Here is a 16,707-nt window from a genome sequence, read left to right as displayed (position 1 = left end):
TTATCACATCCCTTTCTCCCCTCAATTAGCAAACCTATCAATTCTAAAGCAAATCAGTCTTTAAGATCATCTGATACATTGTCCAAGCCATGTAAACTTCCCAGCAAAAAGCAGCACTACTAATATTAATAAGTATACACCAGGCAAAAACCAGGGATGTCTCTGACATCAAACCATTAGGCCATTTCCTTAACCTTGGACTTGCCCCACCCTCCTCATTTACTGCTATCACTCTTGCTCTCAGCATTATTGGTTTATTACCAAAACTACTATAATGTGTTAAGAGTATCTGTTCTCCAATCAATCTATGCACAATGCCCAGTTAACTGCCCAAATCACAACTTTCATCTTAATGTTTCTTGACAGGTTCATGTCTTAAAACCCTTGTAGTCTCTTACTAGCTAAAAATAATAATACATTTAAGCTACTTATGGTCTGATCCCAAAAATCTTCTCAAGTTCAATCAATGAATCTCCTACTATCTATTATCTTATGGCATAAATCAAACCAAATCACTTCCTGTTATTCATCTCTATGCCTCCTCCTACTGCCTCCATCTTGACTGCTTCTCTGCACTCCACACTACCCCTCACCCCTCTTCTCAAATCCTACTTTACCTTGCAGACTTCAACCTAAATGCTACCTTCTCAGAGGGTCATCCTTAGAGCATATGTTTCTGCTTTGAGTTCCAGTTTGTCGTATACCACAACTACCAAGAAACGAGCACGCTCCCTGAGTGCAAAGCCTAGTTCTCATTTATCACTGCCTATCTTCCGATCCACCTCATCTCCCCAAGTCATTTGCTAGGAGTTATTTTTAAATGATCTCTATGAGATATCTTTAACTTTATTTCAGTTCAGTTCAGTCGCTCAGTCGTGTCCGACTCTCTGCGACCCCATGAATTGCAGCATGCCAGGCCTCCCTGTCCATCACCATCTCCCGGAGTTCACTCAGACTCATGTCCATCGAGTCCGTGATGCCATCCAGCCATCTCATTCTCTGTCGTTCCCTTCTCCTCCTGCCCCCAATCCCTCCCAGCATCAGAGTCTTTTCCAATGAGTCAACTCTTCGCATGAGGTGGCCAAAGTACTGGAGCTTCAGCTTTAGCATCATTCCTTCCAAAGAAATCCCAGGGTTGATCTCCTTCAGAATGGACTGGTTGCATCTCCTTGCAGTCCAAGGGACTCTCAAGAGTCTTCTCCAACACCACAGTTCAAAAGCATCAATTCTTCGGCACTCAGCTTTCTTCACAGTCCAACTCTCACATCCATACATGACCACAGGAAAAACCATAGCCTTGACTAGACGGACCTTAGTTGGCAAAGTAATGTTTCTGCTTTTCAATATACTATCTAGGTTGGTCATAACTTTTCTTCCAAGGAGTAAGCATCTTTTAATTTCATGGCTGCAGTCACCATCTGCAGTGATTTTGGAGCCCCCCAAAATAAAGTCTGACACTGCTTCCACTGTTTCCCCATCTATTTCCCATGAAGTGATGGGACCAGATGCCATGATCTTCGTTTTCTGAATGTTGAGCTGTAAGCCAACTTTTTTGCTCTCCTCTTTCACTTTCATCAAGAGGCTTTTTAGCTCCTCTTCACCTTCTGCCATAAGGGTGGTGTCATCTGCATATCTGAGGTTATTGATATTTCTCCCGGCAATCTTGATTCCAGCTTGTGTTTCTTCCAGTCCGGCATTTCTCATGATGTACTCTGCGTATAAGTTAAATAAGCAGGGTGACAATATACAGCCTTGACATACTCCTTTTCCTATTTGGAACCAGTCTGTTGTTCCATGTCCAGTTCTAACTGTTGCTTCCTGACCTGCATATAGATTTCTCAAGAGGCAGGTTAGGTGGTCTGGTATTCCCATCTCTTTCAGAATTTTCCACAGTTTATTGTGATCCACACAGTCAAAGGCTTTGGCACTTTATTTAGAAATCTCAAATGTTTAAATCCTACAGAATAAACTTAACCCACAGAACAACGCGATTCACCCATGCAGAAGTGGTAGAAATGGAACTACGTGCTGCTCACACATTTCACATATGATACTCCCAGGACTTAACATTTTAAAAGGAAAGAAACCCAATGATACGTTTTTCTGATATAACGTTGGTCCTTCTTGATTCAAGAAACGAGCAGGTAACAAACTTCTCAGCCCTTTCTTATTATACAAAACTGTCCCTGGCACTGCAACAGCAAACTGAGTACCATAATTTGTAAAAAAAAGAACTGCTAAGGGGGCTTTTAACAAACTACAAAAAAAGTTTAAGATAAGTGGAAACATCATGAACAATGTTTAGTGTGCCACTGATGACTTTTCAGAAACCTACTTGCAGTCACAGAAGGTGAAGAAGATACCTGCACTCTGTGGAACTACTCTTCCTGATTACTATGAACGTGAACAGATAAATTTTAAAAAAAAGTGGTAATGTGATTTACTTGAAAGCTGTAACAATTACCTGCTAAAGAAAAATAAGTTAGCACTATCACTGGAAGAGAAGAATTATAAATAAACTATGATAAAACTGCTTTAACTTGTCTACTGAAAGCTAACAATACTGAAAATTAAAATGTAAGTTGCTTCCAATTTAAACCTAATTAAAAGACACTCGCTCCTTGGAAGAAAAGCTATGATAAATCTAGACAATGTATTCAAAAGCAGAGACTTCATTTTTCCAACAAAGGTCTATACAGCCAAAGCTATGATTTTTCCAGTAGGCATGTACAGATATGAGAGTTGGACCATAAAGAAGGGTGAGTGTCAAAGAATTGATGCTTTCAAACTATGGTGCTGGAGAAGACTGTTGAGAGTCCCCCGGAGAGCAAGGAGACCAAACCAGTCCATCCTAATGGAAATAAACCCTGAATAATCATTGGAAGGAGTGATGCTGAAGCTGAAGCTCCAATACTTTAGACCCTGATGTGAAGAGCCAACTCACTGGAGAAGACCCTGATGCTGGGAAAGACTGAGGGCAGGAGGAGAAAGGGGTGACAGAGGACGAGATGGTTGGAGGGACATGACTCAATGGACATGAGAATGAGCAAGCTCCAGGAGTTGGTGATGGACAGGGAAGCCTGGCGTGCTGCAGTCCATGGGGTCACAAAGAGTGACTGAACAACAGAACAGAATACTACAAGTATATAAACTATACCTTATTTAAACAGAAAGTAAGTACACCTTCAGTCATCTTCCACAGTGAAAAAGTGCTACGTATTTGAAAATGTCTGAAAATTAGGCAGAAATAAAGATGAAAAAAATGAAGAGTCACAACACCTCACAAGCAGTGCTGTACAAAGAAGAGGTGCTTGAACACATGTTTTCACTGAACAGTTTCTTTTGGGTAACAATTTAACCATACTCATTAGCTGGTGATGCAGTGTCAAACTTGGGAGAAAGACAAAGAAAAAGATGATGGAAGAAATACATGTGTGCATGTGTAGGGCATGTGTATACACGTGTGTGCATGCACGTTTGCAGGGTGTAGGAAATAAAAAAACCCATCTAGAGACATCAGCAGAGAATGAAAACCAGTGCAGCCTCGCGTTCACTAGGTGGTGTCAGCGCCGTGCACCATGGTGACACAGTCACTGGGGGCCGCCGACACGAGTGACGCATTACGGTACACACTGCATCGCGTCACGTGGGGCAGGCTGCCCCAACGTCTCCTGGCAGAACAGTCCAGAACCAGCCTCTCTTGCATCCTCAGCACTCCCACCCACTCTGCACTCACAGAACATGATGCTCTGTGTCTCTAGACATGACTATGGACATTTGGGTGCTCTAGTTTTGGGGGTACTGTGAATAAAGCTGCTATGAAAATTCCTGTACAAGGCTTTTGTGGGAAAACTTAAGTTTTCAATTCTCTTGGATAATTACCTAGAAGTGGAATTGCTGGGTCATGGAGTAAATGTATTTACATGGAAAACATTATATAAAGATTACTTGAACTCAGTGGGATAAAAACCGATTATAGATATGCTTCTCTGAACGTTTTGGGTTCTGCAATTAAGGATGACAAACTATGGGTCTATACAAATATATATAACTTATGCATATATTACTTAACATACAGCTATGTTATCAGCTATATATAACAGCTATGTTAAAGTGCTCAAAATAGTTCATGGTTAACATTAGATCAGAGTAACATTTTAAAGTAGAACAATTTATACAATGTTCTACCTTATTAGAATTAGATGTTAAATCCTCATCATCTAAGCATTTATGTTTCATAACAGATCTACAGCACTGGTACTTCATTATCCCCAAAGCTCAGAAAGGTTACGTAGCTTACCAAATGTCACAATGCAAAACTGGCTTTCAACCAGAGTACCTGATCCAAAGTCCTCATTATACCTTCTGCAATGTAATTTATGGTGACTTCAAGTGGAAGTATCTTTTGAATTCATCAAAGAATTCACATAAGAAAAATGAATATAATGTTAATTAATTACAACAGAGAGCTAAAACAAACATTTGAATATTTCCAACTAATTAAAATGTCAACTAGCACAATAATTTGAACTACTGCCTGTAATAAAAGCCCAAACTTTCCAGCTTAGCATTCAAGGCGCTGAGTAACTTCTAAAAGCAGCCCTTTTTCCAAATGTTTTGCACTGGTTGAAATCGTTTGTCCACTGTCTCCTGGAATATACTCCGTGCTTTTCTGCCTCTAAGCGAGAGGAGGCCTGGTCCAGAAGCATGCTGTATGTGCCTCTTCTCGCAGCCCAGGCAGATCACTGGCTCTCCAGAGTTCAGCCTTTCCTAAACATTTCTAAATTAATGCTACTCCTTTTGAGGTAATCAATCACATACGGCCACGAGGAAGAAAGTATCTCTTCTATTTTTTCATTTTTTTTTTAAGGAAATTTCATGATTTGTAGCTATGAATCAACGCACACCCAATAAACCAGTCTTATAGCCTGCAATGCCTCACAAATATGAACCTTCTCAATACATTTTTAAAGACTGATTCTTACTTTTCTATAAATTTGAAATAATGAGTAGAAAAGGTTTTCCAAGCATTAAATTAAAAGTGCATAACTTCATTCACTGGGAGAACAGGGCTGAACAAGCAATAAAGAGAACGAGTGACGAAGTTTATAAAGAATTAACACCAATCATTACCTGCATCTGCTTCTGTCAGCTAAAAAGTCTGACAAAGAACCTGACTAACTTAAATTTAAATAGAGGGCTTTACACAGGGCAGTGACGTCACAGTGCCTGTCTCAAAAGGCTTGCTTCGGTATTTTGTGAATGGATGGTTTGGGGCTCCAGTATGACTGGAGAAACCCAGCCATCAGCTTTAACTCAGTCCAGGAACAGAGGAACTGGGTGGTTGGGCGGGGCTGGGGGCAGGTACCAACCCTGACAGAGGGTTGAACTGACAGGACTTGACGACTGCATAGAGTGGAGGAGGGAAAAGGGGACACTAAAGAACGATATTTAGCTTTAAACGTGAAGGGAGATGGAGTCAAAAGTTCTGTTTGCAAATATGAAACTTGAAATGCTTAAACACCCCAGTGGAGGTGTCAAGGAGATGGCTAATACAAATCTGAGGTCTACTTCCTAACTTAGTATATAAAGAGCTAGTAGAAAAATTACCTCCCACTCCATTTTCACAGTATTTTTCTCCAAGATGATACAGAAACTATTAAATTTCAAGCTGACCTGTTATACGCTTCCAAAGGCCAGGTCTAGGACTCTACGTAGTTCTGTGTCTTCCAGGCCAGCTGGTGAGTTAGGCGCCCACAACTGAGACACCCTGAGCAGCATTGAAGGGAGGCCGAAGTGCTGGCTGAGGGCGGAAGGGGCGGCCCTCCTGTGCCAGCTGCTCTCAGCCCTGCACCTTGTCGGGGGGCAGCTCCGCCCAGGCTCCAGCACTTCTAGAACCAGCCTCATGGAGCAGCCCCACCCCTCAGGTACAACCAGTGTGCGCACTCTTGTGAGCTGCTGAGCTTCTGTGTCAGCCAAGGGGCGGCTCTGTCAGAGATCCTGCCTCTGCACAGAACTCTCTCCACTTCTGTGATGGTAATATGGTGATAACAACACCATTCTCTCTCTTTTATCTCCCAGTCCTGGGATAATAGTAAATTCCTAGAGCTTCTAAAACTGTATTACACTCTGTCTCCTTTATCCTGTTTTAGTCTTCAACACCCATTTAACAGATTACTTTATTCTCTCTGTTGAAAGATCTAGTGTGGTTTGTTTTCCTGACTGAAGAGGAGGCTCTCCAGCACTACTTCAGAGAATCTGAATTTCCCCATCTGACACTTATGGTCACATCAGCTTCCTTTCCTTTTTATGTCACCAACTTTATTTTGTGTCAAAAATTTAAGCAGATGATCTGCTAACTATTTCTTTACATTATTTTCAGTTCAGTTCAGTTCATTCACTCAGTCGTATCCGACTCTCTGCGACCCCATCAATCGCAGCACGCCAGGCCTCCCTGTCCATCACCATCTCACGGAGTTTATCAAACTCACGTCCATTGAGTCCGTGATGCCATCCAGCCATCTCATTCTCTGTCGTTCCCTTTTCCTCCTGCCCCCAATCCCTTCCAGCATCAGAGTCTTTTCCAATGAGTCAACTCTTCGCATGAGGTGGCCAAAGTACTGGAGTTTCAGCTTTAGCATCATTCCTTCCAAAGAAATCCCAGGGCTGATCTCCTTCAGAATGGACTGGTTGCATCTCCTTGCAGTCCAAGGGACTCTCAAGAGTCTTCTCCAACACCACAATTCAAAAGCATCAATTCTTCGGCACTCAGCTTTCTTCACAGTCCAACTCTCACATCCATACATGACCACAGGAAAAACCATAGCCTTGACTAGACGGACCTTAGTCAGCAAAGTAATGTTTCTGCTTTTCAATATGCTATCTAGGTTGAGCATAACTTTTCTTCCAAAGAGTAAGCATATTTTAATTTCATGGCTGCAGTCACCATCTGCAATGATTTTGGAGCCCCCCCAAAATAAAGTCTGACACTGTTTCCACTGTTTCCCCATCTATTTCCCATGAAGTGATGGGACCAGATGCCATGATCTTCGTTTTCTGAATGTTGAGCTTTAAGCCAACTTTTTCACTCTCCTCTTTCACTTTCATCAAGAGGCTTTTTAGTTCCTCTTCACTTTCTGCCATAAGGGTGGTGTCATCTGCATATCTGAGGTGATTGATATTTCTCCCAGCAATCTACCTAATTCCATGTCCTTCCTTTTCCCAGTGTCCAGTTAACAGAGGCAACTGAGTACCTGCTAGGATGCAGATACTCTGCTAACCAGTCCAACACACCAAAAGAATGATGTTCACAAACTGAAGCACATCAGAGAAATTTCCAGAATCATAACAAACTCAATATCAAAAAGAGTTCACCTGGGTAATACAGACTGATTGTCTTTTACAAAGCAAGTCCTTAGTTCAAATAAGGGCAAAAAAGACTGTTCCTCTGAAAAATTTGTGGGTCACAGTTTAGGGGGGAAAAAATCCTACATATATTTTTCTAGTTCCCATTTATTACACATTCTCCCATTTAAGCACAATCCCTGGTTTAGCAGCAACAACTTAACACTGATAAAGCAAAGTAAGATACTGAGAGAGCATGAGGCATTTTATTTCATCAGAAAAGCTTAAAGCACTCAAACACTCACTGACAAAGACATATACACAAAGCTCCATAAACTATTATATAAGACTAACAAATACTTTTGTCTTGGGATAATGCATTGCCTTTTTTTTTTAACAAGCTACAGACTCATCTAAAAGTACTGACAGCCTCAGAAGAGCCATGTCTCATTAGAAAGCATTTATTCCTTTCTATATCAAATATTGTATAATTTGAAATAGTACTTTTTATAGTAAGCTTAACATAAACGACAACCTTCTGAAAGATTTCTATGATCTGCAACTCAAGCAGCATACTAGTATCAGTAAAGCCACACCTTTATAGGAAAAAAAAAAGACCAAAACCCTAAGGTTGACTGTATTTTAGGTGGACTTTATCAAACCATATGGTTGGTGCTGTAGGATGGTTATAAACTGTGAACTTAAAGAGAGCCATATTCTATAGCAGAAGGCAAAGAGTGGGAACCTGAAAACAGTGGTTCGAAAATCTGTTTGTTGTGAGAGGTATACAGGAGAAGCAGGAAACACTATTCTGCAACAGAAGCTGACACGAGAGTGTAATGGAGACCAGGTGACCAGTGCGGGGAAGGATCACAAATCTCTGCAAGGACCCGACGATGACTACGGACTGCCTAGAATACACACAACGGTACAGTGACAAAATCTGCCACTCGCTTTTAATCATCTACAGGAATTCTTTTAAGTAACCCATTTCTTACGAGGAGATATTCATCCTATTTCTGAGTCATCAAGCACAGTCTAATGACCTCAATGAGAGCAGATGCAGAAAGCCACATGGTCCTTAGAGCAACCTGAAGTCAGCACTACCAGTTTTCCTTATATTCAAAATACTGAATACTTTTGGATATAGTCATTACGGTGAGGTCCTTAATTTTGGTTGATTCCCACCTTAATGTTTTTCCTTTGTTGCTTCATAAGGTACACCTTCATTACACACAGTTGACTAGAACTCTGAGCAAACTCAAGGCCAGGGGAGAGCAGAGCAGGACAGCAGAGAGACGGTGGGTGTCCTCAGATGCCACGCGGCCACCTGACCTCTTGGAGGCACGGCAGGAGAAAAGGCAGTGGCGGCAGATCAGGGCGCCGCTGGCACTGTAGTTCTCTTTCAGATTACGGAGGCACTTAACAGTTTCCCTTGGTCAGAAAAAAATTATCAAGTTCATCAGTTCATTTTTTTAAGATTTCTTTCCCCTGAAATTTGAGTAACCTTTTCTATTTTAAGTGTTTACAGAGAATTTAACCTTTGTTATCTGGCTTAGTCCTCTTAATTACTCCGTAAGGTATACAAGACAGCTGTTATCTCTTTTACTGGCTGCACTTTAGGGTAAAATTAAACAAAAGATAGGGAACTACCTAAATAAAGCACTCTTACTCTGAGTGTAAAATATTCTTACACTCAGCCATCCAACGAAAGTGAGGAAGCAGGGTTGGCTTCAGCCACAACTGAAGATTCAAATAATATAAAATAAAAACTTGGAAACAACACATTCCTCTGGGAATGAAAAATATTTCACTTCTGAAGTAATTTGCAAATACTCTACTTCCTAAGTGGAAACTTATAAAGCAATCTAAAAACCTCATTTTAAAGTAGGCATGAGATAAATCAGGAAAAAGCAAGGGGATTCTAGAAAAACATCTATTTCAGCTTCACTGATTACGTGAAAGCCTTTGTGTGGATCACAACAAACTAAAAAATTCTTAAAGAGATGGTAATACCAGACCACCTCACCTGTCTCCTGAGAAACCTGTATGCAGGTCAAAAAAGTAACAGTTAGGACAGGACATGGAACAACAAATTGGTTCAAAAGTGAGAAAGGAGCTTATCAGGGCTGCATACTGTCACCCTGTTTATTCAACTTATATGCACAGTACATCATGTGAAATGCTGGGCTGGATGAAGCAAAAGCTAGAATCAAGATTGCCAGGAGATATCAACCACTTCAGATATGCAGCTGATTCCATTCTAGTAGCAGAAAGCAAAGAGGCAAAATAGCCTCCTAACGAAGGTGAAACAGGAGAGTGAAAAAGCTGACTTAAAACTCAACATTCATAAAACTAAGATCATGGCACCTGGTCCCATTGCTTAAGGGCAAACAGATGGGGAAAAAGTGGAAACAGTGACAGATTTTATTCACTTGGGCTCCAAAATCACTGAGGATGGTGACTGAAGCCATGAAATTAAAAGGTGCTTGCTCCTTGGAAGAAAAGCTATGACAAACCTAGATAGCATGTTAAAAAGCAGAGACATCACTTTGACGACAGTTCAGTTCAGTTCAGTCGTGTCCGACTCTTTGCGACCCCGTGAATCGCAGCACGCCAGGCCTCCCTGTCCATCACCATCTCATGGAGTTCACTCAGACTCACGTCCATCGAGTCCGTGATGCCATCCAGCCATCTCATCCTCTGTCGTCCCATCTCATCCTCTGTCGTCCCCTTCTCCTCCTGCCCCCAATCCCTCCCAGCATCAGAGTCTTTTCCAATGAGTCAACTCTTCGCATGAGGTGGCCAAAGTACTGGAGCTTCAGCTTTAGCATCATTCCTTCCAAAGAAATCCCTGGGTTGATCTCCTTCAGAATGGACTGGTTGCATCTCCTTGCAGTCCAAGGGACTCTCAAGAGTCTTCCTCAACACCACAGTTCAAAAGCATCAATTCTTCCACACTCAGCCTTCTCCACAGTCCAACTCTCACATCCATACATGACCACAGGAAAAACCATAGCCTTGACTAGATGGACCTTAGTCAGCAAAGTAATGTTTCTGCTTTTGAATATACTATCTAGGTTGAGCATAACTTTTCTTCCAAGGAGTGTTTTAATTTCATGGCTGCAGTCACCACCTGCAGTGATTTTGGAGCCCAAAAAAATAAAGTCTGACACTGTTTCCACTGTTTCCCCATCTATTTCCCATGAAGTGATGGGACCAGATGCCATGATCTTCGTTTCCTGAATGTTGAGCTGTAAGCCAACTTTTTTGCTCTCCTCTTTCACTTTCATCAAGAGGCTCTTTAGTTCTTCTTCACTTTCTGCCATAAGGGTGGTGTCATCTGCATATCTGAGGTGACTGACATTTCTCCCAGCAATCTTGATTCCAGCTTGTGTTTCTTCCAGTCCAGCGTTTCTCATGATGTACTCTGCATATAAGTTAAACAAGCAGGGTGACAAAGGTCCGTATAATAAAAGCTATGGTTTTGCCAGTAGTCATGTATAGTTCAGTTCAGTTGTGTCCAACTCTTTGTGACCCCATGGAGTGCATGCAGCACACCAAGCTTCCCTGTCCATCACCAACTCCTGGAGCTTGCTCAAACTCATGTCCATCGCGTCAGTGATGCCATCCAGCCATCTCATCCTCTGTTGTCCCTTTCTCCTCCTGCCTTCAATCTTTCCGAGCCTCAGGGTCTTTTCCAAGGAGTCACTTCTTCACATTAGTGGAGCTGCAGTGTCAGCATCTGTCTTTCCAACAAATGTTCAGGACTGATTTCCTTTAGGATGGACTGGTTTTGATCACCCTGCAGTCCAAGGGACTCTCAAGAGTCTTCTCCAACACCACAGTTCAAAATTAATTTTTCCACGCTCAGCTTTCTTACGGGGTCCAACTCTCACATCTGGAAAAACCATAGCTTTGACTAGACAGACCTTTGTTGGCAAAGTAATGTCTCTGCTTTTTAATACGCTGTCTAGGTTGGTGATAGCTTTTCTTCCAAGGAGCAAGTGTCTTGATTTTATGGCTACAGTCACTGTCATGTACAGAGCTGGACCATAAATAAGGGCTACTGCTGAAGAACTGCAGTGTTGGAGAAGACTCTTCAGAGTCCCTTGGACAGCATGAGATTAAATCAGTCAACCCTAAAGGAAATGAACCCTTAATATTCATTGGAAAGACTGATGCTGAAGCTGAAGCTCTAACAGTTTGGCCACCTGATGAGAAGAGCTGACTCACTGGAAAAGACTCTGCTGCAAAAGACTGCAGGTAAAGGAGAAGAGGGTGACAGGATGAGATGGTTGGATGGCCATCATCGACACGACAGACACAAGTTGAGCAAACTTTAGGAGATGGTGAAGGACAGGGAAGTCTAGCAAGCCGCGGTCCACGGGGTGGCAAAGACCTGGACACGACTTAGTGACTGAACAACAATAAATCCACTCTGCTTAAGCAAGCTGATTATACAGTCATTTTGGGTTTGGGCTCTTCCATTTTGGGCTTGGCTGCTATTCTAAGGTGTTTTATGAATAGTAAGAATCACACCATATCCAATAATGAACTGATAAATTAGTAACACATATTACTAACAGAAACAAAACTGAAAACTAGTGGAAAAAAATGATAAATGCTGAAAAGCGTTGTAAGAACCCAGGAGTTATTTTCTTCAAAGAGCACACAGATCTTACTCTAAGTCGCAAAGGACAGCTGTGTGCTGTGACCTAATGCTGTCAGTCGTTCAGTCCTGTCCGACTCTTTGTGACCCCAGGAACTGTAGCCTGCCTGGCTCCTCTGTCGATGGAATTTTCCAGACTAGAATACGGAGTGGGCCAACATCTCCTACTCCAGGGAATCTTCCCACCGCAGAGACTGAACCTGCATCTCCTGCACCTGCTGCACTGGCAGGGGGACTCTCCATCACTATCGGCGCCTGAGAAGCCACAAGGGCTTGGATGAATATTTAAACTGCACATACGGAGAAGACTCTTGAGAGGCCCGTGGACTGCAAGGAGATCAAACCAGTCAATCCTAAAGGGGATCAGTCCTGAATATCCACTGGAAGGACTGATGCTGAAGCTGAACTCTTAATACTTTGGCCACCTGATGCAAAGAACTGACTCATTGGAAAAGACCCTGATGCCGGGAAAGATTAAAGGCAGGAGAAAAAGGGGATGACAGAGGATGAGATGGTTGGATGGCATCAGTGACTCAATGGACGTGAGTTTGAGCAAGCTCCGGGAGTTGGTGATGGACAGGGAAACCTGGCGTGCTGCAGTCCATAGGGTCGCAGAGAGTAGGACATGACTGAGCGACTGAACTATACTGTAGTACAACAGGAGCACCTGGATGGGAACAGGTCTGCTCAGGTTGCCAAGGAATTCCCTATGACACCTGATGAGTTTATCAAGGAAGGGGGGCACCAAGTTCCCTCCCAGTCTGGTGGTTAGGACTCTGCTTCCATTGCAGGGGGCAAAGGTTCCCTTCCTGGTCTGGGCAAGAAGATCCTGCATGCCTCATACAAAAGCATACAAAAGCAAAATGAAACAAAAACAAAAAGGGAAGAAAGGCATCTGCCTCACCGACTGCTTTCCATACACACTAAACTGATTTATTTTGAAAAAAGTACCAATGATATTTCACCAAGGAAGGCAAAAACAATAATATCTTAGCAGGATCATTACTCTATTTACTAGGATATGCCCAAGAACTGTATGCAGAAAACACTGAAATGATTGAGACTTACAAACAAATTGACTCGGGTATTATTGTCTTTTCAAATTTGGGCTTCCCTGGTGGCTCTGCGGTAAAGAATCTGCCTGCAATGCAGCAGACCTGGGTTTGATCCCTGGGTCAGGAAGATCCCCTGGAGAAGGGAACAACAATCCACTCCAGTATTCCTGCCTGGAGAATTCCATGGAAAAAGGAGCCTGGCAATGGGGTCGCAAAAAGTCAGACAAAATCTAGGTGCTTCTATATTGCTTTAAAATTGTAATTTAAAATTATCCACCAGTTCAGCTCAGTCATGTCCAACTCTTTGCGACCCCGTGAATCGCAGCACGCCAGGCCTCCCTGTCCATCAACAACTCCCAGAGTTCACTCAAACTCACGGCCATCGAGTCCGTGATGCCATCCAGCCATCTCATCCTCTGTCGTCCCCTTCTCCTCCTGCCCCCAATCCCTCCCAGCATCAGAGTCTTTTCCAATGAGTCAACTCTTCGCATGAGGTGGCCAAAGTGGAGTTTCAGCTTAAGGATCAGTCCTTCCAAAGAACACCCAGGGCCAATCTCCTTCAGAATGGACTGGTTGGATCTCCTTGCAGTCCAAGGGACTCTCAAGAGTCTTCTCCAACACCACAGTTCAAACGCATCAATTCTTCGGCACTCAGCTTTCTTCACAGTCCAACTCTCACATCCATACATGACCACAGGAAAAACCATAGCCTTGACTAGACGGACCTTAGTCGGCAAAGTAATGTTTCTGCTTTTGAATATGCTATCTAGGTTGGTCATAACTTTTCTTCCAAGGAGTAAGCATCTTTTAATTTCATGGCTGCAGTCACCATCTGCAGTGATTTTGGAGCCCCCCAAAATAAAGTCTGACACTGCTTCCACTGTTTCCCCATCTATTTCCCATGAAGTGATGGGACCGGATGTCATGATCTTCGTTTTCTGAATGTTGAGCTGTAAGCCAGCTTTTTTGCTCTCCTCTTTCACTTTCATCAAGAGGCTTTTTAGCTCCTCTTCACCTTCTGCCATAAGGGTGGTGTCATCTGCATATCTGAGGTTATTGATATTTCTCCTGGCAATCTTGATTCCAGCTTGTGTTTCTTCCAGTCCGGCATTTCTCATGATGTACTCTGCGTATAAGTTAAATAAGCAGGGTGACAATATACAGCCTTGACATACTCCTTTTCCTATTTGGAACCAGTCTGTTGTTCCATGTCCAGTTCTAACTGTTGCTTCCTGACCTGCATATAGATTTCTCAAGAGGCAGGTTAGGTGGTCTGGTATGCCCATCTCTTTCAGAATTTTCCACAGTTTATTGTGATCCACACAGTCAAAGGCTTCGGCATAGTCAATAAAGCAGAAACAGATGTTTTTCTGGGACTCTCTTGCTTTTTCCATGATCCAGTGGATGTTGGCAATTTGATCACTGGTTCCTCTGCCTTTTCCAAAACCAGCTTGAACATCAGGGAGTTCACGGTTCACGTATTGCTGAAGCCTGGCTTGGAGAATTTTGAGCATTACTTTACTAGCATGTGAGATGACTACAATTGTGCGGTAGTTTGAGCATTCTTTTGCATTGCCTTTCTTTGGAATTGGAATGAAAACTGACCTTTTCCAGTCCTGTGGCCACTGCTGAGTTTTCCAAATTTGCTGGCATATTGAGTGCAGCACTTTGACAGCATCATCTTTCAGGATTTGAAAGAGCTCAACTGGAATTCCATCACCTCCTCTAGCTTTGTTCGTAGTGATGCTTTCTAAGGCCAACTTGACTTCACATTCCAAGATGTCTGGCTCTAGGTGAGTGATCACACCATCGTGGTTATCTGGGTCGTGAAGATCCTTTTTGTACAGTTCTTCTGTATATTCTTGTCACCTCTTCTTAATATCTTCTGCTTCTGTTAGGTCCATACCACTTCTGTCCTTTATCGAGCCCATCTTTGCATGGAATGTTCCCTTGGTGTCTCTAATTTTCTTGAAGAGATCTCTAGTGTTTCCTGTTCTGCTGTTTTCCTCTATTTCTTTGCATTGATCGCAGAAGGCGGCTTTCTTATCTCTTCTTGCTATTCTTTGGAACTCTGCATTCAGATGCTTGTATCTTTCCTTTTCTCCTTTGCTTTTCGCTTCTCTTCTTTTCACAGCTATTTGTAAGGCCTCCCCAGACAGCCATTTTGCTTTTTTAGGAAAACATTATTATTCCTATGTAGGTTTCACTATGACTGGAATTTTTCCTTTCATATTTGCTATTCAATTTTATATCTTACTATTTTAATGAAATATTCCAGCAAATTTTTTTATATTATGGTTCTTGAAATTCTTAAATAAAATTATATTCATTACATAAATGTTTACTGAAACATTATCTCTTGGATAGTTTTTACCTAACAAATAGTTTGCCCTCGAGACAACTGGTGGTGGGGGTGGGGTTGGAGGAGTGGGGAAAGGAGCCGGAAACATAAAATTAAGCAATTAAAACAAAGTGACGATAAGGACTTTCCAGAAACACAGTGCTAGAGTGCTGAATTAAATTTGGGTTGGTGATGAACAGGGGAGGGAAGACTTTAGGGTATCAATACACAATTTGAGACTCAAAGGATGAGAAAGAGTTAAAGAGAAGAAAGAATGAAGTTGGTTCTGAAAAAAAGAACATGTTCAAAAATTTAGAATCAAGTGTATGAAATAAATAATGAAGCTGGTAAGGATAGTAACAGTTTGCAAGTCATGCTCAAGCAATTGGACCTACTCCTTGGAATAATTAGAAGTCATTCAAGTGTTTTAACCTAAGGAGAGTCATGATTAGGTTTCTATTTTAGAAGCATCCCTTTAGCTTCAGTAAGGAGAATATTTGGAAAAATACAGCAAGATCATAAAGATTAAGAGGCAATTATAGGTTCCTAATCCAAGCAACACATAATGATGTCTGAATTGAGATAATTCCAGTGGGGATGGAGAGTTAAGAATAGAAGTGAGAGATGGTTGGAGAATAAAACCAACCGTATGTGTGTCAGGTGGTACTGAACAGTTCCCCACGGCTCAACATTAACCTTCTGTTTTATAAAGAACACTGCTATAAACTGCTCTCCTTATTGGGGATTATTTCTTTTGGATAAATACCATGAAGATGAACTGCATTTATTTACTCCCCACTTCATTCCAGAAGATGCACACATCTTCCGAAACAGTGTCCTAAACAGGCTTTTCCAGTGTACACGGTCACACAGAGGTATGGGAAAGGGAAGTCAGCTGCAACTTGAGGGAGTAGCAGAGATCTAGCCCAGGAGAAAAAGCAGAGAAGATAAGAGTCATGTGCTATTAAGAGGCAGGATCAGAATCTGGTGATAAAGCAGATGGGAAGGAGGGGGTCTGCAGGTAAGCAGAGGGGAAATGAAGGACATCTGACTTCCAGGCAACTAATGCCATCCACAGAGAACACGATGGAGCAATCACTGTGTGAGGAGGACACGGAATGATGTGATTTTAGATCTGGACATGTTGTTTGAGATGCCAATACATCATCCACAGGGAGGTGTTGGAAACACTGGTGATCTGGAGTTGAAGATCAAAAGCATAATAAGAAACGATCACCATGGCAGTGGTCCTCGGGGACACGGTTACTGATGAGACTGCCCAAGAAGAGCAAACT

General features: G+C 42.2%; 1 protein-coding gene across 7 annotated transcripts in view; it reads right to left on the bottom strand.

Moving 5' to 3' along the window:
* QKI (QKI, KH domain containing RNA binding) overlaps nt 1–16,707 on the bottom strand; it is a 156,879-nt gene that overhangs the window by 15,480 nt on the left and 124,692 nt on the right. The gene's annotated exons all lie outside the window — the stretch shown is intronic.

The sequence above is a fragment of the Capra hircus genome, chromosome 9 (assembly GCF_001704415.2).
Source record: "Capra hircus breed San Clemente chromosome 9, ASM170441v1, whole genome shotgun sequence".
NCBI classification, from domain to species: Eukaryota; Metazoa; Chordata; class Mammalia; order Artiodactyla; family Bovidae; genus Capra; species Capra hircus.
The sequence above is the reverse complement of the archived record's forward strand: the minus strand, read 5'-3'. Positions and strand labels throughout refer to the sequence as shown.